At 53.4% G+C, this 22,065-nt stretch overlaps 1 long non-coding RNA gene across 1 annotated transcript in view; it reads left to right on the forward strand.

Moving 5' to 3' along the window:
* LOC138258603 (uncharacterized) overlaps positions 1–7,877 on the forward strand; it is a 316,136-nt gene extending 308,259 nt beyond the window's left edge. The window contains exon 4 of the long non-coding RNA XR_011198446.1: positions 6,412–7,877. This is a non-coding gene — a long non-coding RNA (uncharacterized lncRNA). The remainder of the gene's footprint in view (positions 1–6,411) is intronic.
* Positions 7,878–22,065: the final 14,188 nt, after the last annotated feature.

A 22,065-nucleotide genomic window follows, 5' to 3' on the forward strand; every position in this document is an offset into this window, starting at 1 on the left:
CTTTGTGGAGGCGAGTTAGTAGGGTGCAGTGGCAGACCGTATCGAAGGCGGCGGATAGGTCTAGGAGCATGAGGGCTGATGTATCGCTGTTGTCCATTTGCTGTTTGATGTCGTCTGTGGCGGCGAGGAGCGCTGTCTCAGTGCTGTGATTGCGTCTGAATCCGGATTGGGAGGGGTCCAGGATGGAGTTGTCTTCGAGGTAGTGGGTGAGCTGGGCGTTGACGATCTTCTCGATGACCTTCGCTGGCAGGGGAAGAGGGAGATCGGGCGGAAGTTTTTGAGGTCGTTGAGGTCAGCCTTGGGTTTCTTGAGGAGGGCTTGGATATCGGCGGGCTTCCAGCTGTCCGGAAAGGTTGCGGTGTCGAAGGATAGGTTGATGATCTTACGAAGTTGGGGGGCGATGGTGGAGTCGGCTTTGTTGTAGACGTGGTGTGGGCAGGGGTCTGAGGGGGATCCTGAGTGGATGGAGTTCATGGTCTTTCGGGTTTCTGCGTCATCTACGTGGGTCCAGGTGGTGAGGCGGTCGGCGTAGGAGGAGTTGTCGGGGGTGGGGTCTGGCGGAGGTGTGGTGTTGAGGCTGTCGTGGATGGCGGCGATTTTCTGGTAGAAAAAGGTGGAGAGTGCGTCGCAGAGTTTCTGGTATGGTGGGACGTCGTTGACGTTGGCGCTGGGGTTGGAGAGCTCTTTCACGATGCAGAAGAGCTCCTTGCTGTCGTGTGCGTTGTAGTTTAGGCGTTCTGTGAAGTGGGAGCGTTTGGCGAGTCGGATAAGTTGGTGGTGCTTGCGGGTGGCTTCCTTGTGGGTTGCTAGGCTGTCGGGTGTGCGCTCGAGAAGCCATTTTTTCTGGAGTTTCTGGCAGGTGCGTTTGGAGGTGATCAGTTTGTCTGTGAACCAGGCTGCTTTTTTCTTTTCTTGGTTGATGGTGGGCCTCTTGAGTGGTGCGAGGGTGTTGGCGCAGTTGAGGATCCACTGTTGGAGGTTGATGGCGGCGGAGTCCGGGTCGGTCGGCGGGTTCTTGGCGAGGGTGCTGGTTAGTCGGTCTTCGGTGACTTTGCCCCAGCGGCGGTACGGCGGTAATGGGGTGCGGTGGTGTTCGGTGTTTTTCTTGAATGTGAAGTGGACGCAGTGGTGGTCGGTCCAGTGGAGTTCGGTGGTGTGGCTGAAGGAGGTGTGGTTGCTTGCAGTGAAGAGTGGGTCTAGGGTGTGACCGGCGATGTGGGTGGGTGAGTTGACCAGTTGTCTGAGTCCGAGGTTGGAGAGGTTGGTGGTCAGTGATGCGGTGTTGGCGTCGTTGTTGTTCTCCATGTGGAAATTGAGGTCTCCAAGGAGGATGTAGTCCGTTGAGGCGAGGGCGTGGGTGCTTGCGAGGTCGGAAATGGTGTCACTGAAGGGGGCTCTTGGTCCTGGAAGTCGGTATATGAGAGTTCCTCTGAGGGTAGTGTTGGGGTCCGTGTGGATCTGGAAGTGAAGGTGTTCAGCTGTCTTGAGGGTGTCGTCCGTGTGGGTGTGGATCTTGAGGGTGGATTTGTGGACGATGGCTATTCCTCCACCGATTCCGTTGGTGCGATCTCTTCTGGTGATCTTGTAGCCGTCAGGGATGGCGATGGCGATGTCTGGGGCCGAGGAGTCGTTCCACCAGGTTTCGGTCAGGAAGGCTACGTCTGGGGCGGTGGTGACGAGCAGGTCCCAGAGCTCGATGGCGTGCTTTCGTGCAGAGCGTGTGTTGAGAAGGATGCAGTGGAGGTGGTTGGTGTTGGTTGTTGCAGGCTTCGTTGTTCTGTTGCAGGTGAAGTTGCAGGTGCGGCAGGAGAAGGGTCCTTTGGTGTGCTTCGGAGTGGCCTGGAAGCAGGCTGCGGAGGAGGCAGGGTTAAGGGCAAGGAGTTCGCTGGCCGAGTAGCGAAGGCTGGTGGTGCGGGGGCGTGCGGACCGGGGGGGTGGTGCTGGGCGCGATCCAGGCACGAACGGGCGCAGACGGGCTTGCCTCTGGCGCGCCAGCGGCGCGGACGCGCAGCGCCAGCCATTAAGAAGGGAGGGGGGAGGGAGGAGCAGCTGGGAGGTGGGAGGCGGGAGGCGGGAGGGAGCGACGAATGGGGGTGCGAGGGGGGCGGGGCCGCGGGGAGGCAACGGCAAGGGGGAGCGCCCAAGGGGCGAAAACCAGGAAAAACAAGGCACAATGACAAAAGTAAGGCACAAGTCAAAAACAGTCACAAAATACGATAAAGAAGGGGCACAAATGGGGGCAAGAGCGCAAGGAGGCAAGGCGCTGAAAAGTGGAAAAACACTTACAGATACGGCGGAAAGCGGCAGAGAGCACACGGTCTAGCGAAGCTTACTAGAGCCCACTAGACACCAGGGATGAGGCGCAGGAGGATGCCTGCGGGTGGAGGAGGGCCTCGAACACGCTAGCAGCAGCGGGGGCGGGGGTCAGGGGCACGAGACAGCAAGGTGGTGCTGCGGACGTGGGGGGGCGAGCTCTAGACCAAAAACAGGTCAGAGGTCTCTCACTCATGACGCGCAGCGCCAGCCATTAAGAAGGGAGGGGGGAGGGAGGAGCAGCTGGGAGGCGGGAGGGAGCGGCGAATGGGGGCGCGAGGGGGGCGGGGCCGCGGGGAGGCAGCGGCAGGGAGAAAACGGCAAGGGGGAGCGCCCAAGGGGCGAAAACCAGAAAAAACAAGGCACAATGACAAAAGTAAGGCACAAGTCAAAAACAGTCACAAAATACGATAAATGGCACAAAATACAATCGGAATACAGCAATCAGAAGGGGCACAAATGGGGGCAAGAGCGCAAGGAGGCAAGGCGCTGAAAAGTGGAAAAACACTTACAGATACGGCGGAAAGCGGCAGAGAGCACACGGGTCTAGCGAAGCTTACCAGAGCCCACTAGACACCAAGGATGAGGTGCAGGAGGATGCCTGCGGGTGGAGGAGGGCCTCGAACACGCTAGCAGCAGCATGGGCGGGGGTCAGGGGCACGAGACAGCAAGGTGGTGCTGCGGACGTGGGGAGCGAGCTCTAGACCAAAAACAGGTCAGAGGTCGCTCACTCACGACGTGCAGCGCCAGCCATTAAGAAGGGAGGGGGGAGGGAGGAGCAGCTGGGAGGCGGGAGGGAGCGGCGAATGGGGGCGCGAGGGGGGCGGGGCCGCGGGGAGGCAGCGGCTGGGAGAAAACGGCAAGGGGGAGCACCCAAGGGGCGAAAACCAGGAAAAACAAGGCACAATGACAAAAGTAAGGCACAAGTCAAAAACAGTCACAAAATACGATAAATGGCACAAAATACAATTGGAATACAGCAATCAGAAGGGGCACAAATGGGGGCAAGAGCGCAAGGAGGCAAGGCACTGAAAAGTGGAAAAACACTTACAGATACGGCGGAAAGCGGCAGAGAGCACACGGGTCTAGCGAAGCTTACCAGAGCCCACTAGACACCAGGGATGAGGCGCAGGAGGATGCCTGCGAGTGGAGGAGGGCCTCGAACACGCTAGCAGCAGCGTGGGCGGGGGTCAGGGGCACGAGACAGCAAGGTGGTGCTGCGGACGTGGGGGGCGAGCTCTAGACCAAAAACAGGTCAGAGGTCGCTCACTCACGACGCGCATAGCCAGCGATTAAGAAGGGAGGGGGGAGGGAGGAGCAGCTGGGAGGCGGGAGGGAGCGGCGAATGGGGGCGCGAGGGGGGTGGGCCCGCGGGGAGGCAGCGGCAGGGAGAAAACGGCAAGGGGGAGCACCCAAGGGGCGAAAACCAGGAAAAACAAGGCACAATGACAAAAGTAAGGCACAAGTCAAAAACAGTCACAAAATACGATAAATGGCACAAAATACAATCGGAATACAGCAATCAGAAGGGGCACAAATGGGGGCAAGAGCGCAAGGAGGCAAGGCACTGAAAAGTGGAAAAACACTTACAGATACGGCGGAAAGTGGCAGAGAGCACACGGGTCTAGCGAAGCTTACCAGAGCCCACTAGACACCAGAGATGAGGCGCAGGAGGATGCCTGCGGGTGGAGGAGGGCCTCGAACACGCTAGCAGCAGCGTGGGCGGGGGTCAGGGGCACGAGACAGCAAGGTGGTGCTGCGAACGTGGGGGGCGAGCTCTAGACCAAAAACAGGTCAGAGGACGCTCACTCACGACGCGCAGTGCCAGCCATTAAGAGGGGGGAGGGAGGAGCAGCTGGGAGGCAGGAGGGAGCGGCGAATGGGGGCGCGAGGGGGGCGGTGCCGCGGGGAGGCAGCGGCAGGGAGAAAACGGCAAGGGGGAGCACCCAAGGGGCGAAAACCAGGAAAAACAAGGCACAATGACAAAAGTAAGGCACAAGTCAAAAACAGTCACAAAATACGATAAATGGCACAAAATACAATTGGAATACAGCAATCAGAAGTGGCACAAATGGGGGCAAGAGCGCAAGGAGGCAAGGCGCTGAAAAGTGGAAAAACACTTACAGATACGGCGGAAAGCGGCAGAGAGCACACGGGACTAGCGAAGCTTACCAGAGCCCACTAGACACCAGGGATGAGGCGCAGGAGGATGCCTGCGGGTGGAGGAGGGCCTCGAACAGCTAGCAGCAGCGTGGGCGGGGGTCAGGGGCACGAGACAGCAAGGTGGTGCTGCGGACGTGGGGGGCGAGCTCTAGACCAAAAACAGGTCAGAGGTCGCTCCACTGGTTCTAGAGGGGGCTTGGTGCCCAGAGTGCTTCATCCTGCCAAGGACTTAGGTAGTGGATGGATCTCTCCACTGGTTCTGGAGGGGGATTGGTGGCCACTGTGCCTCATCCTGCTCGTGATGGACTCAGTAGCGTCAGTGCCCTTGGCGCTCATGGGCCAGCGGTGCATGTGGCGGCGGTGCCCTGTTCAGCGGTGCTTGTGGCAGCGGTGCCCTGTTCAGCGGTGCATGTGGCGGCGGTGCCCTGTTCTGCGGTGCTTGTGGCAGCAGTGGCCTGTTCAGAGGTGCTTGTGGCGGCGGTGGCCTGTTCAGCGGTGCTTGTGGCGGCGGTGCCCTGTTCAGCGGTGCTTGTGGTGGCAGTGTCCTTTGCAGTGACTCAGCTGCTGGCGGTCCTTCATGGCCCAGCGGGGCTGGTGCTGGTGGTCCTGTCTGGCCCAGCGGGGCTGGTGCTGACGGTCCTCTCTGGCCCAGCGGGGCTGGTGCTAGCGGTCCTCTCTGGCTCAGCGGGGCTGGTGCTGGCAGTCCTGTCTGGCCCAGCGGGGCTGGTGCTGGCGGTCCTGTCTGGCCCAGTGGGGCTGGTGCTGGCGGTCCTCTCTGGCCCAGCAGGGGCTGGTGCTGGCGGTCCTCTCTGGCCCAGCGGGGGCTGGTGCTGGCGGTCCTGTCTGGCTCAGCGGGGCTGGTGCTGGCGGTCCTCTCTGGCCCAGCGGGGCTGGTGCTGGTGGTGGCCTCTTGGGCAGCGGGGCTGGTGCTGGCGGTCCTCTCTGGCCCAGCGGGGTTGGTGCTGGTGGTGGCCTCTTGGGCAGCAGGGCAGGTGCTGGCCTCTTGGGCAGCGGGGATGATGGCGGTGGGCTCCTGGGCAGCGGGGATGATGGTGGTCTTCTCCGCAGTGCTGCTCTTCCCAGACCTGCTGACTTTCTTGTGGCCCTTCCCCACCTTGGAAGGTGTCGCAGCTGACTCCACACTCCCACCTGTACCCCTGGGAGCGGCTTTGGTGGCTGGAGTCTTCCCCCTCTCCCGCCGGGCACTGGCCAACTTTTGATGCTTCACAGGTGGGGGACTGTCCGTGCTGTGGCTCCGTGCCACACTGGCTGCCCTGGTGGCCGGTGCACTCCAGATTCCGGTGTCTACAGGCACCACTGGTCCCGGAGATGTTGTGGCTGAGGTGCTAGGTTGGGACCTGGAGAGTCAGGCCCTAGGAGACGGACGGGGTGGGGGAGGTGTGGGAAAGAGGTCAAGGTTGGACAGGAAAAGTTTTTTGGAGCACTGGGATCGGTAGCTGGAGGGGGTTTGGGAGTGGAGGAAGAGGTTGTGGTTGTAGGAGGTGTTCGTTTGGTGACTTTGGGTGAAGGTGCATGCGCTGGAGGCTGTCGTGAGGTGGATGGCTGTTGGGTGGGTGTGTGCCTGCATTTGTGTATCTTGGGGAGTGCAAAGCCACAGTCTCTCAAGTGGATGACAGTCTCCTAGTGTGCTGAATATAAGAGGAGGAAACAGGGTACTAGAATTGAGGAAATTGGAATCTAGGCTAATAATTGAGTGCAACACCATGGAACCTGAATGATTCAATAAGGATGAAGAACTAACTGTACATTTGATAAAATAATTGGATAAAATAATATGATTAAGAATAATGGATGCTGTTGGAAAAGTATGCAAAACGAGGTAGTATAAGAGAAATATGTGTATAAGTGTGAAGGCTATGGATTCTTTTTTTGTAAAAAACAAGCTTTTAATACACAGTGTTTTTTGTTTTTTAGAGAAATAAGAAGTAACAATGTTCGCAAAAAAGCAAAGGAGCTACTATATACAAAGGTCATCAGAAGGCAAAAAGAACTGTACTGTGATGCATGTCATTTTTTTTCCGCATGTATACTGTTGAATCTACCTGAAATATATGATGTCTATAAAAAACAGATGGATAAGTTTATAATAAGAAAAAAATATGTTTCCGTAATGTAAGGATGTAAATTTGGGCTGAAAAATGAAGTGACAAAAATTTGACAAATTTGAAAAGATTTAAAAAATTTGAATAATTTTAAAGAAGATTGTTCAGATATTGAAGAGATAGTAGAATTAATGAGAATACCTGTGATTTACCCATTTTATATGTAGTAGGGGATGTGAGATTGATAAAGTAACAATGTATGTATATAATAGATGGTGATAAATAAGTAAAAGCATAATTTATGAGTTAATGGTAGATATAGCCAATAGTCTGGGCGGAATAAGAACAAAACGGGTATTGGAATCATACGATAAGTACATTTTAAGACGGCCGCGGTATTAAGGAAAGAATTGTGACCGTCATCGCTGTTGACTAAAATGGTGTAGGGAATATATGGAAAGGAAAGAAGGGACTAACACTGCTCATGAACAAGGCAGCGTATACTCCTGAAACACGTTGGGTGATTTATAATTTTTTGCCGAAATAAATGATTCAGAATGAGTACATCGTGTGGCTGAGACGTTTCTTTTCAATGAGGAAGGAAGCAAGAGGACATAATATATATATATATATATATATATTTTTTATCTGCATTACATTTACATATACAAATATTGTAATGTTCATGTTGAAGTTAATCACAGATAACGTAGGCCTCAGTTTGAGTAGCTAATGTTAAAATGGAATGTTGTGTAATTTCATTTTCTCTCATTTCTGGAGCCGATGCAGTTGTGTAGGTTAATTAGAATGCTATAATATGTTTTGGTTTCTGTAAGAAATGTTATTCTGTATGAGTTCCATACAGATTGAATAATGAAATTCTACACCTGTGCTGAGGACAGGCCGACCTAGATGTATCATCCTACTACAAGATATCTCTTCAAAGCCGCACAGCTGAAAACATGCATTGAGCAATGTTTAAGAATAAAACTGAAAATGTTAGATTCTGATTAGTTCTCCTCATGGGAACCATATGGAGATGCTCCTTACTGTAAAGAATTGTGTGATGTATTTTTGCGTTTCTTAGCTAGTTAGATTTAAATGCTCCATTACTCTGTCCTTAAAGTAGACACTTCTTCACTCTTGCTCAGAGTTTGACTTCTGAGCAATTCATTCTCATTTGCCTGACTGACTCTTTATTTGATTCTGTCTTTCAGATGCTTTACCTTCTGATATCTTCTGCTTGCCTTCTCTCACAAATGTTCTTGCTTCCTTTTGCATATTAGAAAGTCTTCCCTACATGGAAAACTGAATTTACTCAAATTTTGCCCTGTTAGAAATCCTAGCATTTTGTTTGTATATGCAAATTTTGGATTGAATTCATTTATATAGCAGAGACGTTTATCTAAATTACCTTCTACTTTTGATAATCTTAAGTGATCGAGTTTGTAACTTTGCCAATCTGCTAATAAATCTTCATGGTGTGCAAATCTACTATTCCCTGTCATCACTGTGGAGCCTAATGTGCTACACTGTCATTGATGCAATAATGATGTTAAGCCTCAGCCCGGGGTCAAAGCACCATCTGCTCAAATGCAGGTTGTACTTAAGCTCGCTCCAACATTCTGCATGGTGCAAATCCCACACCGCTGCAAAAGGTTTCACTGGCTAAAAAAGTCAAAATGATATTCCCGAATATTGTATATAGCTGATTTGTTAGAGGCTATGCCATTTTGAGATTACCCATTTTCATGAGCAGTTTTCAAACTATGCTTCATGTTTGCTATTTTAAAGCGTGTTTTGCAAGCTGTGAGTTCTGGTGCTTTCATAAATGAATGACGTTTCCCTTTATCCCATTAGGCATTAAGCACTGCATATTTCATTTTAAGTTTCAAGGCCCGACTCCTCTAAACTAAAATCAAAAACTAAAATTCTCCAACAAAGTCAGAATTTTTCATAGAAAAACAATCAATGATTGTGTGGGGACACTTTGGTTTGGCTGTCTGGGTTTGATATATTTCACTTGACACCATGGAAGGAAAATAAGTGCCTGTGGTCTCCCTTAACGAGGCCTTTGACACTGCACTGTAAATGAGTGGTCATTTGTTTGAGGGCCACCTAGGTCAAGGTTTGCAACCTCTAACTTTACACCTAAAACTAGGATAGGAAACCTGTTAATTTATGGCAGAGATCCCACTCAATCGAACTCTAAGCCACCCCCTTGATCGTGGGATTATGCCAAAGGTAGGAAAACTCTGATTCTTTAATTCTACTAGGTAAAATACAGTCAAACTGCAGCCTTTATTGTGCACAAAATAATTGTATTGAGTGTCAAAGTATTTGTTAAAGACTTCGGGCATACTAATGAAGCTAATTTTACATGTAAAGATTTAAATTTACACAATATAGCAGCTTTACAACGTTTAGCTATTCCCTACTTCTGAGTGTAAAGTTACTACATAGTGTAGAGTTACATGCCCTCCATCTCCAGAAAGCCTGGGGTAGAGCCAAGTTTACAAGTGTAAAATTAATACTAGTAACTTTTCACATGAAGGCTGAGGACACTGAGAGAAAACAAAAAATTATGATTAGACTTTTAAAATAAAATGTAAGAACGTTTGCAAATTAACTATTAACATAAATGATGTTAAATATTTTAATAAACAGAAACAAATAAAAAATGTTACAGCGCTATAATATTAAAAGTAGTGATGTAATCAATTTAAATATATTTAATTAATGTATAAAGATTTTTTTTTCTTTAAAAGTCTCACAGTAAATTGTTTATTGTATTTTGATATGTTTTAAAAAGTACTAAGGGCCTGATCATGAGTTTGGCGGAAAGGCACAAACATTGAGTTTTTGGCGGTCTAGCGAATGCTGCCTTGGCAGTCCGCCAGCCCAATTACGATCCTGTCTGAAACTTGGCTACAACACCACCGCTAGACTACCGCCACCGCCAAAACTCCTGCTACCGAATCAACAGCAGTAAAGCGAGAGGTGGCTCTGAGAGGCAGTCCCACCCCTGTCACCGCTGTCCGGATTGCGATCTGTCTTCCCACAGAGCTTTTCCTGGCGAGGACACTGCCATGCAAAAGCTGGCATAAAGGCAGAATAAGAGGGTTCCAATTCAGAGTCTCTTTGTCCAGGTCCCACATGTGCTGCTGCCACCTGATCATGATGCTCTGCAACGCCATTTTCACCAGAATCGAAGGTAGGATACACCGTCACTTCTCAAATGTAATGCATACTAACAGTCTGTCATAATAAACATACAACACATGGAATAAACATGACTACATATGCAGTATGACACATACACAACATATATGTGTTTTCTCATGTAAACAATTTGTATATACCTCTCTTTCCTGCAATGACACGTCACTCCATTGTGACTCCACCACAGCAGAGACTGCGTGCCCATCGGGAACACCGTAATACAGCAGATAGGAGACCGCTGACTCAGCGGTCTTTTTGGGACACCAGTCTGACCGCCAAACTTATAATCGGGCCTAAATACTAAACGTTATGTATTGAATAACATTAATTCACTGAAGGTTTGTCAAAAAATTAAAGTTACATTTCATTTTTTTAAAAATTAAATACATAAAAAAAAAGATAATAAAATAATATGTACATTTGAACTATACATACTTTTTACAAATTATATAAAATGTATATCCCACAACAATTTATTTTATTCCAACATTATTTCCTACAGAGTCTTATATGAACTCCCTTCACCCATTATTTTCTGTGGGAATGTACTGCAGCATCTAGGCGTGACCAGGGGTAGGACTAGATTTACTCCAAGGCTGAGCTTGAATACATTTTCAACTGAGCCCTTTTTTTGCAGTGCCAACTCTAAAACTACAGTCTGTGAACAGCAATGTGCTTACTCCCTGGTGAGTGGGTGTTTATCAATCCCTAAACCGCTCATAACTCTCCCTTTACTCCTCTTTACCTTGCTATTTTGTAGTAAGTACCCCCAGTTTCCCAATCACTCACCCATGCCTCCCACATTAATTTAAATCAAAAACATAGGTGTGCACAGTAGGGAACGGAGAACTCAGCACAGAAAAAACAGAAGATGTGGAGAACACACCTCCACAAGTAAATTAAGTAGCATTTTATAGAACATGACTAGTACAATTGTAGTAGTACTGAACATACTCTAATGTTTAGCTGCTGAATAGGGCTCAGAGTTTCTGGTGATAGTGAATATGGTTAGAGACATAGGTGGTCATTACAACCCTGGCGAACGGTGTTAAAGCGGCAGTAAGACCGCCAACAGGCCGGCAGTAAAAAAATTGGAATTACGATCGTGGCGGAAACCGCCAACAAAGACAGCCACTTTAACACTCTGACCGCCACGGCGGTACAAACAAACAGCATGGTGGTCACCGCCAACAGACAGGCGGAGGACAAAGTACCGCCCGCAGTATCACAACCTACCAATCCGCCACCTTTTATGGGCCGGATTCACCGTGGACAAAAACACGGCGGAAACAGGACCTCGAAGGGAAAACGCTCACCTCTACACACCCCACGAGCAACCAGGACGCCATGGAACCAGAGCTGCAGATCCTGCCAGCCCTTACCTTCTTGCTCCTCTACCAGGAGCATGAACGCCGGCGGCGAAGACCACGGTGAGTACTGCACCTACGACACAGGGGAGGGAGAAAACAGGGACACACACACGCAACACGCAACACCCCCACCCCCACCCTCACCCAAGACAACACACACACACTAATACATCATGATACATCATAGTTGCACCCCGCAACCCCCCTGGAAGAATGCAAAGACCAAAGAAAATGAGTGTAACCATTGTAACATATTAAAATCCAGTACGCAAAAAATATATATACACCATAAACAAATATATATACCAAGAATAGTAGTCCAGGTAGTGCTCCATTGAAGTCCGTGGAACCCTGGGCCCACACGGTATGGGCGAGGCCCACACAAGATCCCCGACCATGATGGAGAGAACACTGCAGGGGCATCAGATAGCAATAAAACAGGCACCTCAGGGGGAGGGAAACGGGGGGGGGGCACCTCAGCCGGTTGAGTGCACGACGCCAAATCCACGAGGGGGCCACATGCCCACTGTTCAATCCTGGGGAGTGCAAAGCCACAGTCTCTCAAGTCTCTACAGTGGGTGGTGTGCCCACTCTTCAATCCTGGGGAGTGCAAAGCCACAGTCTCACAAGTCTCTACAGTGGGTGGTTTGCCCACTGTTCAATCATGGGGAGTGCAACGCCACAGTCTCTCAAGTCTCTACAGTGGGTGGTTTGCCCAGTCTTCAATCCTGGGAAGAGCAAAGCCACAGTCTCACAAGTCTCTACAGTGGGTGGTTTGCCCACTGTTCAATCCTGGGGAGTGCAGTCACAGTCTCTCAAGTCTCTACAGTGGGTGGTTTGCCCACTGTTCAATCCTGGGGAGTCCAAAGCCACAGTCTCTCAAGTCTCTACAGTGGGTGGGTTGGCCACTGCTGCATCCTGGGGAGTGCAAAGCCACAGTCTCTCAAGTGGATGACAGTCTCCACTGGTTCTGGAGGGGGCTTGGTGCCCAGAGTGCTTCATCCTGCCAAGGACTGAGGTAGTGGATGGATCTCTCCACTGGTTCTGGAGGGGGCATGGTGCCAAGAGTGCTTCATCCTGCCAAGGACTGAGGTAGTGGATGGATCTCTCCACTGGTTCTGGAGGGGGCATGGTGACCAGAGTGCTTCATCCTGCCAAGGATTGAGGTAGTGGATGGATCTCTCCACTGGTTCTGGAGGGGGCTTGGTGGCCAGTGTGCCTCATCCTGCTCGTGATGGACTCAGTAGCATCAGTGCCCTTGGCGCTCATGGGCCAGCGGTGCATGTGGCGGCGGTGCCCTGTTCAGCGGTGCTTGTGGCAGCGGTGCCCTGTTCAGCGGTGCATGTGGCGGCGGTGCCCTGTTCAGCGGTGCTTGTGGCAGCAGTGGCCTGTTCAGCGGTGCTTGTGGCGGCGGTGGCCTGTTCAGCGGTGCTTGTGGCGGTGGTGCCCTGTTCAGCGGTGCTTGAGTCGGCGGTGTCCTTTGCAGTGACTCAGCTGCTGGCGGTCCTTCATGGCCCAGAGGGGCTGGTGCTGGTGGTGCTGTCTTGCCCAGCGGGGCTGGTGCTGGCAGTCCTCTCTGGCCCAGCAGGGCTGGTGCTGGCGGTCCTCTCTGGCTCAGCGGGGCTGGTGCTGGCAGTCCTGTCTGGCCCAGCGGGGCTGGTGCTGGCGGTCCTCTCTGGCCCAGCGGGGCTGGTGCTGGCGGTCCTGTCTGGCCCAGCGGGGCTGGTGCTGGCGGTCCTCTCTGGCCCAGCAGGGCTGGTGCTGGTGGTCCTCTCTGGCCCAGCGGGGGCTGGTGCTGGCGGTCCTCTCTGGCTCAGCGGGGCTTGTGCTGGCGGTCCTGTCTGGCCCAGCAGGGCTGGTGCTGGCTGTCCTCTATGGACCGGCGAGGCTGGTGCTGGTGGTGGCCTCTTGGGCAGCAGGGCAGGTGCTGGCGGAGGCCTCTTGGGCAGCAGGGCAGGTGCTGGCGGTGGCCTCTTGGGCAGCGGGGATGATGGCGGTGGGCTCCTGGGCAGCGGGGATGATGGTGGTCTTCTCCGCCGTGCTGCTTTTCCCAGACCTGCTGACTTTCTTGTGGCCCTTCCCCACCTTGGAAGGTGTTGCAGCTGACTCCACACTCCCACCTGTACCCCTGGGAGCGGCTTCGGTGGCTGGAGTCTTCCCCCTCTCCTGCCGGGCACTGGCCAACTTTTGATGCTTCACAGGTGGGGGACTGTCCGTGCTGTGGCTCCATGCCACACTGGCTGCCCTGGTGGCCGGTGCACTCCAGATTCCGGTGTCTACAGGCACCACTAGTTCCGGAGATGTTGTGGCTGAGGTGCTAGGTTGGGACCTGGAGAGTCAGGCCCTAGGAGACGGATGGGGTGGGGGAGGTGTGGGAAAGAGGTCAAGGTTGGACAGGAAAAGTTTTTGGGAAACACTGGGACGGGTAGATGGAGGGGGTTTGGGAGAGGAGGAAGAGGTTGTGGTTGCAGGAGGTGTTCGTTTGGTGACTTTGGGTGAAGGTGCATGCGCTGGAGGCTGTTGTGAGGTGGATGGCTGTTGGGTGGGTGTGTGCCTGCGTTAGTGTATCTTTGGAGGTGGCGTCACAGACACACTGGTAGAGGACACAGGGGACGTGTGAATGGCAATGGGAATGGTGACTGCACGTGAGCCGGGTGTGGTGTGTGTGTGCTGGTGATGGCAGTATTGGCTGTAGATGTAGTGCATGCAGGTGTGAGTGGAGACGAGACTGGGAGGGAGGAGGGAGACGAGGAGGAGGGGGACACAGTGGAGGCAGTGGACGTTGATGTGTCTGCATGTGTGTGATGCTTGCATGAGTTCCTGTGGGATGTGTGGTGCTTATGTTTGCCTGAGCTTCCCTTGTGTGTTGACGTGTGTGCATGCTGGTCTGAAGGTGTGCTTGGGATAGGCTGAGGTAGAGGGGATTGGGTCTGGGTGGAGGAAGTTGGAGGGGGGAGGCTAGACACAGGGACAATGGCTGCCATCAGTGCTGAGGCCAGAGTCTGAAAAGCTCGCTGAAGGGCCGCCTGATCAGAATGAATGCCCTCCAGAAATGCATTTGTTTGTTGCAACTGCCTTTTAACACCCTGGATGGCATTCAAAATGGCAGACTGCCCAACAGTGAGGGACCTGAGGAGGTCAATGGCCTCCTCACTGAGGGCAGCAGGGGTGACTGGGGCAGGGGCTGAGGTGCCTGGGGCGAAGGTGATGCCCACCCTCCTGGGTGAGCGGGCACAGGGCAAAGGCTGAAGGGCTGCTGGGAGGGCGATGCTGGTAGAGGGGGTGGCGGCTGTACCTGTAGATGCGGGGGGCACAGATGTTGCCGCCACCACAAGGGAGCTCCTATCAGAGGACGAGTCCGTGTCACTGGTGTCAGCTCCTGTCCCCGCCGGGGAGCTCCCCTCGCCCTCCGTCCCACTGGTGAACTCCGAGTCCGTTGTCTCGCCCTCCAGGGCCATGTGGGATGCAGCTCCCTCCTGCTCCGTTGCCACTGCTCCTCCACCTGATGATGCTAATGCACACAAGAACAGGGAGACCACAAAAAGGGGGGACGACAGAAGAAAGACATGTTGAGTGCATGCATTACCGCTATCGTTGGCAGACACGACAGACACAGAAGCCCCCTGCACTACGCCGCACACATGGCCTCCACTGTTCAATCCCTGGGACAGGGCCTACAAGGCTATGGACGACATCTGCGCACATGGATGACACAGGAGCCTGACTAGGTGTACTTGGCACTGTACACAAGTGGGGTGGGGTGCTACAGGCTCTGCCAGAACAAGGGGACCTTGCCTCCTAAACTTGCCCTGGCCTAGGGAAACCCACAGCCCACCTCCCCACCCAGACACCTCCACTGCGCGCAAAATCAGCAGAATAAGAGTGTAATCACCCCCTTGTGGCTGCTGTGATGCCCCCAAGTGCCCATCCAACTCCGGGTACGCCACCGCCAGAATCCTAAACATCAGGGGGGTCATGGTGCGACGGGCACCCCTCCCACGTTGGGAGGCCATCCCCAGCTGGGCCTCCGCCGTCTTCTTGCTCCAGCGGCGAATGTATTCCCATCTTTTCCGCCAGTGGGTGCTCCGTCTGTGGTAGACCCCCAGGGTCAGGACGTCCTTGGCGATGGCACGCCAAATATCTTTTTTCTGGTGGGCGCTGACCTACATAAATTGTACAGGGGGAAAAGAAAAGTTATTACCAAATGCACCGTCACAGTCATTGGCCCCCATCCCTACCCTTGTCATGATGCACATGCACTCACCGTCGTTTCAAGCACGCCTCAATCTCCCCCCCATCTTTCATCCACCCCACTCCACACAGGCATAACCCATACAGCATGCTCCCAGTCTATTTACCTGTTTGTCTGGAGGACCGTAGAGTAGCATGTACTGGGGAGGACCCCATCCACGAGTTTCTCCAACTCCTCCGATGTGAAGGCAGGGGCCCTTTCCCAGTCGCACAAGCCATTGTCTCTTCCAGACCGAGGTCACAGCAGCACTTGCAATGTAGGTCCTCTCCTGTCGAAGATCAAGTATCGAGTGATTGAACAGATAGAAAATGGCGGTCACGTCCGCGGCAGTGCGTACTGTCACCGCCGCCGTACATTGTCATTGGCTCCCGGACCCATAGGGTCAAATGTTAACCAATGCAGCATTGCGCTGCGGTCTTCGATTGCCTACCGCGACGGTGTACAACGCCAGCGCAGTTACCTCACATCCCACTGTCCCACTTTAAAGGTCAGGCAGCTGCCATTTCAGGGGCCCACATGGCTTAATTTTTGACTGCGTCACACATACCTAGGCCTAGCCTCAACACACATACAGGCCAATTTTCGGATAATGATTTGTGTTCTGTGTAAGCTGTAGGTACGTACCTCTGAGATGTTTGACTCTGTGCTCGCTGTTGTCTTTCATAGGCACCGTCCGCTGGGACATGTGAGGAGATGGTGGCATCCTCCGGTGTACAGACCGCTGGTGGACCTGTCAACAATGGAGGAAAGACGTGATCATCACCTACAGGCTTGACTGTGCCACAATCCGGGAACTGTGTGCCCAGCTTGAGCCAGACCTGATGTCAGCTATCCGCCATCCCACAGGAATCCCCCCTCAAGTGCAGGTGCTGTCAGTACTCCATTTCCTTGCAAGTGGGTCATTTCAAACAACAGTGGCCATAGCATCAGGGATGTTCCAGCCTATGTTTTCCAACGTGTTGTCCAGAGTGTTGTCTGCCCTGCTGAAACACATGCAGAGCTACATCGTTTTCCCTCAGGTGGAGGATTTGCCTACAGTGAAAGGAGACGTCTATGCCCTGGGACATATCCCCAACATCATAGGTGCCATTGATGGGACCCATGTGGCTTTTGTACCCCCCGCAGGAGTGAACAGGTGTACAGAAACCGGAAGAGTTATTATTCCATGAATGTGCAGATGGTGTGTTTGGCAGACCAGTACATCTCCCATGTGAATGCCAAGTTCCCTGGCTCAGTGCATGACGCCTACATCCTGCGGAATAGCAGCATCCCTTATGTGATGGGTCAACTCCAGAGACACTGTGTGTGGCTAATAGGTGAGCACCTGGAAGTAAGTCAGTGGGAATGGTTGTCTGGGTCTGGGGATATCCCTCCAGGTTAGTGTGTGTCTAACAGTTGTCCCTCGCCATTTGCAGGTGACTCTGGTTACCCCAACCTGTCATGGCTACTGACCCCAGTGAGGAATCCCAGGACAAGGGCAGAGGAGCGCTACAATGAGGCCCATGGGTGAACTCAGCGGATAATAGAGCGGACCTTCGGCCTTCTGAAGGCCAGGTTCAGGTGCCTCCATATGACAGGTGGATCCCAATTCTACTCACCAAAGAAGGTGTGCCAGATCATCGTGGCCTGCAGTATGCTTTACAACTTAGCTTTGCGACGACAGGTGCCTTTTCTGCAGGAGGATGGTCCAGATGGCAGTGTTGTTGCAGCTGTGGAGCCTGTGGACAGTGAAGACGAGGAAGCAGAAGAAGAGGACATGGACAACAGGAACTCGGTGATCCTGAAATATTTCCAGTGAGACACAGGTAAGAATACAAACCTGCCTACTACATGTACTTTAACACTACTACCTCTCTACCGTCTGTCGTTTTCACCCAGTGTATGGTCACTGAGTTGTCACTTTCCCTTACGATTTCACAGATGTGTGTCCCACAGTGTGACATCTGCTTTGTTTCCTCATGGACTAGAGCTGTGTGACATAGGTATGTTGACATTACAATTGAAAGAGCATTTTGCCACAGTAATTGCTAATACACTATTCCGAAATCACAGACTGACTCCAGATTGTTTTGTGCTTCAAGAGTGTTTATTTAAGTGCTCAATATTGGAGGGGGTTGTAAAATGGTGAGGGGTGATGGTGGAGGAATGTCCACGGCAGAGTCCAGTCTATTAGTCTCACAGGTGCATTGCCCAAATGGGCATAGGAAGTACAGCTAGGGCAGTTTGAGGATGGACAGGTTGACAAAGTGGGACAGAAGGATGACATTCAGGGTGGTCTCATTTCTTGGCGGGGGTCTTGGCATCGTTCTCTGTCTTTGTCCTGGATCTCAGGGACCGGTTGCGGGGTAGTTCTCCCTCTGCAGGGGGTGGGGTGCTGGTGTGGTGGCCCTGTGGCGGTGCCTCCTGTCCACTAGCGCCGGCAGAGGTGGTGGGCAGTTCATCGTCCATGCTAGTGTCAGGGGCCCCTTGTTGTGCCACAGTGTCCCTCCTGGTGTTGAGTAATTCCTTCAGCACCCCTACGATGGTGCCCAGGGTGGAACTGATGGCTCTGAGTTCCTCCCTGAAGCCCAAATAGGGTTCCTCCTGCAGGCGCTGGGTCTCCTGAAACTTGGCCAGTACCGTTGCCATTGTCTCCTGGGAGTGGTGGTAGGCTCCCATGATGGAGGAGAGGGCCTCGTGGAGAGTGGGTTCCCTTGGCCTATCCTCCCCCTGTCGCACAGCAGCCCTCCCAGTCCCCCTGTGTTCCTGGGCCTCCGTCCCTTGGACCGTGTGCCCACTACCACTGCCCCCAGGTCCCTGTTGTTGGGGTGGTGGGTTAGCCTGGGTTCCCTGTAGTGGTGGACACACTGCTGATTGACGTGTCCTGGGGACAGAGGTATGGGCCCGCTGGGTGGGTGCTGTGCTGTTGTTTCCAGAGGGGGAAGGTCTGTAGTGGCCTGTGACGGTGTGAGGGGAATGGACTGTCCCAAGGTCCCCGATGGGCTGGCTGGTCATCTAGATCCAGTTGGACAGAGCTGCTGTCATCACTGTGGGCCTCTTCTGTTGGTGGTGTGGACATGTGTGGATCCTCCTGTCCGGTGACGTTGGGTAGGGGCCCTGCAGGGGTATAAAAGGATGTTTATTACATCTGTGTGTGACATGGTGTGCAATGGGTGAGTGTCCGTGTACCCCAGTGCTTGCATTCCTGTGTAGGACCTTGTGTGATGATGGTTTAGGGGGATGTATGGGTATGTACAGTGGGCATGCTTTGGTGATGGGTGTCCATGCTTTGTTGTTGCATACAGGGCTTGGTGTTGGGATGGGTGGGTTGTGATAGTGGGACATTTGTGAGGAGTAGGAGTGATGGGGGTGAGGGTGAGGGTGGGGGTGGGGGTGGGGGTATGTGATGGCATGCAGGTAGGGTGGGAGATGAAATAGTTAAGATTTGACTTACCAGAGTCCATTCCTCCATCTACTCCTGCGAGGCCCCTCAGGATGCAGAATCAACAAGACCTGCTCCTCCCATGTTGTTAGTTGTGGGGGAGGAGGTGGGGGTCCGCCGCCAGTCCACTGAACTGCAAGGTGGTGTCTTGAGACCACGGAACGCACCTTCCCCCGTGGGTCATTCCACCTCTTCCTGATGTCATCCTGATTTCTTGGGTGCTGTCCCACTGCGTTGACCCAGTCCACTATTCTGCGCCATAGCTCCATCTTCCTAGCTATGGAGGTGTGCTGCACCTGTGATCCGAATAGCTGTGGCTCTACCCAGACGATTTCCTCCACCATGACCCTGAGCTCCTCCTCTTTGCCGTGCCATGGGGTGGTGTGGGTGATGTGTGGGGTGGTGTGTGTAGTGATAAGTGGGGTGATATTTAGTGGTGTGTTGTGTGAGGTGCATGGAAGTTCTGTGGGTGATGGTATTGTGTGCCTGTGGATGCTTGGTAGTTGTTTGTGGTGTCTCTCTCTGGCCTTCGTTCGGGATTTTGGTCATACAGGTTTGTGGGTGATGTGGGTGTGTGTTTTATATTGTATTGTGTGTGTGGGTGTGGTGTGTGTATGTGTATCAGGTGTGTGTGTTTCGAATTGTCCAATGTGGCTGTGTTTTGTAAATGTGTGTGTATTTTGAGCGCGGTGGTGTGTACCGCCAATGGAATACCGCGGTTGAAAGACCGCCACGTGGATTTGTGTGTCGTGATAGTGTGGGCGTATTTCTGTTGGCGTGACGGTGGAGGTTTTGTTTTCGCCAGTTTATCACTGACCTTTGGTGTGGCGGACTTGTGTGCGTGTCTGAATTTTGGCGGATTCTGTGCTGTGGGTCATAATAGCTGTGGCGGAATTCCGCGGTGTGTTGGCGGTCTTCTGCACGTGGTAAGCGGATTTTACCGCCAATGTTGTAATGAGGGCCTATAGTGTTCAATTTTGAGTTTAACTCGTGCCCAAAGGTAACTATAATTGGCATGACGGAGAGAACACTGCTGGGGCATCAGATAGAAATACAACAGGCACCTCAGGGGGAAGGAAAGGGGGGGCACCTCAGCCAGATGAGTGCACGACGCCAGATCCACGAGGGTGCTCCATGCCCATTGATGTATCCTGGGGAGTGCAAAGCCACTGTCTCTCAAGTCTCTACAGTGGGTGGTTTGCCCACTGTACCATCCTGGGGAGTGCAAAGCCACAGTCTCTCAAGTCTCTCCAGTGGGTGGTTTGCCCACTGTACCATCCTGGGTAGTGCAAAGCCACAGTCTCTCAAGTGGATAACAGTCTCCACTGGTTCTGGAGGGGGACTGGTGCCCAGAGTGCTTCATCCTCTGCAGGACAGATGGAGTGGATGCATGTCTCCACTGGTTCTGGAGGGGGACTGGTGCCCAGAGTGCTGCATCCTGTGCAGGACAGACGGAGTGGATGCATGTCTCCACTGGTTCTGGAGGGGGACTGGTGCCCAGAGTGCTTCATCCTGTGCAGGACAGACGGAGTGGATGCATGTCTCCACTGGTTCTGGAGGGGGACTGGTACCCAGAGTGCATCACTCACCCCGTGACGGTCCCAGTTGCGTCACTGCCCCAGCCGCTCATGGGCTAGCGGTGCTTGAGCTGGCGGTGCTTGCCCTGTTCAGCGGTGCTTGACTTGGCGGTCCTTGCCCTGTTCAGCGGAGCTTGACTTGGCAGTCCTTGCCCTGTTCAGCGGTGCTTGCCCTGTTCAGCGGTGCTTGAGTTGGCGGTCCTTGCCCTGTTCAGCGATGCTTGACTTGGCGGTCCTTGCCCTGTTCAGCGGTGCTTGACTTGGCAGTCCTCCGGCCCAGCGGGGATGACGGCGGTCTTCTCCGCTGTGCTGCTCCTCCCAGACTTTGCGGGTTTCTTCTGCCCCTTCCCCACCTTGGGAGGAGTCACAGCTGAGTCCACACTCCCCCCGGGACCCCTGTGAGTGGCTTGGGTGGCTGGAGTCTTCTCCCTCTCCCGCCGGACACTGGCCAACTTCTGGTGCTTCACAGGGGGGGGACTGGCTGTGCTCTGGCTCTGTGATACACTGGCTGGCCTGGTGGCCGGTGCACTCCACATACCCATGACAATAGGCACCACTGGTCCCAGAGATTTTGTGGCTGAGGTGCTAGTACGGGATCTATGAGTTGGACGGGGGTGGTGGGAAATAGGTTAAGGGTGGACAGGAAAAGTTGTTTGGAGACACTGGGACGGGTAGCTGGAGGGGTTTGGGAGTGGAGGAAGAGCTGGTGGTGTAGGAGGTGTAACTTTTGTGGCTTCGGGTTCAGGTGCATGCGCTGAAGGCTGTTGTGAGGTGGATGTATGTTGGGTGGGTGTGTGCCTGCATTTGTGTATCTTGGGAGGGGGTGTCACAGACACACTGGGAGTGGACACAGGGGATGTGTGAATGGTAGTGGGGTGGTGACTGCATGTGAGCGGGGTGTTGTGGTGGGTGTGCTGGTGCGGGATGTAGTGGCTGTAGTGGTAGTGCATGCAGGTGTGAGTGTAGATGAGACTGGGAGGGAGGAGGGAGACGAGGAGGAGGAGGGGGACACAGTGGAGGCAGTGGATGTTGGTGTGTCTGTATGTGTGTGATGCTTGCGTGAGTGCCTGTGGGATGTGTGGTGCTTATGTTTGCCTGAGCTTCCCTTGTGTGGTGAGGTGTGTGCAGGATGGTCTGATGGTGTGCTTGGGATAGGCAGAGGTACAGGGGATTGGGTCTGGGTGGAGGAAGTTGGAGTGGGGAGGCTAGACACAAGGACAATGGCTGCCATCAGTGCATAGGCCAGAGTTTGAAAGGTTCGATGAAGGGCAGCCTGACCAGAATGAATGCCCTCAAGGAATGCATTGGTTTGTTGCAACTCCCTTTCTACACCCTGGTTGGCATTCAAAATGGTAGACTGCCCAACAGTAAGGGACCTGAGGAGGTCAATGGCCTCCTCACTGAGGGCAGCAGAGGTGACAGGGGCTGAGGTGCCTGGGGCGAAGGTGATGCCCACCCTCCTGGGTGAGCGGGCACGGGGCACACGCTGAGGGGCTGCTGGGAGGGCGGTGCTGGTGGGGGGGTGGCGGCTGTACCTGTAGTAGTGGGGGGCACAGATGTTGCCGCCACCACAAGGGAGCTCCCATCGGAGGACGAGTCCGTGTCGCTGGTTTCAGCTCCTGTCACCGCCGTGGTGCTCCCCTCGCCCTCCGTCCCACTGGTGTATTCAGAGTCCGTAGTGTGG

Source organism: Pleurodeles waltl, chromosome 9 (assembly GCF_031143425.1).
Source record: "Pleurodeles waltl isolate 20211129_DDA chromosome 9, aPleWal1.hap1.20221129, whole genome shotgun sequence".
NCBI lineage: Eukaryota > Metazoa > Chordata > Amphibia > Caudata > Salamandridae > Pleurodeles > Pleurodeles waltl.